Source organism: Scophthalmus maximus, chromosome 11 (assembly GCF_022379125.1).
Source record: "Scophthalmus maximus strain ysfricsl-2021 chromosome 11, ASM2237912v1, whole genome shotgun sequence".
Classification (NCBI taxonomy): domain Eukaryota; kingdom Metazoa; phylum Chordata; class Actinopteri; order Pleuronectiformes; family Scophthalmidae; genus Scophthalmus; species Scophthalmus maximus.
In genome coordinates this window covers 15,858,292-15,859,145 of record NC_061525.1, presented here as the reverse complement: position 1 = coordinate 15,859,145, position 854 = coordinate 15,858,292, and positions in this window count along the sequence as shown.

Genomic DNA, 854 nt, shown 5'->3' with positions numbered 1-854 from the left:
GCTGTGGGATAATTAGCCAAGTCATTACCTGATGCAACATCTGCTTGATATTAGAAGAGATTTACAGAGGTGACATGGCAGTGTGAGGTTACCTAAGACACCTCTCACACCAGGGCGCCACTGCTCTGCACCTAATCCGGCAAGATGTGTTTGAAGAAATGGGGAGAAAAAACGAAGTCATACATGTTTTAAAATAATGTAAAATAATAAAATGAATGAAAAGGAAAGGGAAGAAAGCACTGTGAGAGCCAGTTCAGGGATGTAAGGAGAGGACTGGGTGGTGAGAGAAGGAGCGCTATCTAATCCATAATCATGAGTCTGTGTGATTGTCTGTAGACAATTTGTGGTGTGAAACATTTGTGTTGTAGCACCATTTGTGTGTGTGTGTGTGTGTGTGTGTGTGTTACAGGGAGTAGGACGCACACACTTTTGCACACTCAGCCTATTGAAACTCTCATGATTAAGTGAAGTCATTCCTCCACAGCCCCACACAGGCTTCTTCAGATAAGAGGCTACTATTACCAGTGAAATAATAAAGGCAGGGGAGGAGGAGGAGGAGGAGGAGGAGGGGGGTTTGTAGACCTGATGAACATCTGCTCCTCTTTTCCTCCCCTTTCTTCACCCCCTCCTCAGCACCTTCCTTCTATCACAATGTACCCCCTGCCCCATTCATGTGTGTATGTGTGTGTGTGTGTGTGTGTGTGTGTGTGAGAGAGAGAGAGAGAAAGTGTACATTTGAGCTGGTTGGTACATATAAATGGCCTTTGGGATTCACAGAAAGAGTTTAAGTTGAAGAAGAAAATGCATTTTTATTTATTACCCTCAGTGCAAGAATTGTGTGATGTGATCAATAG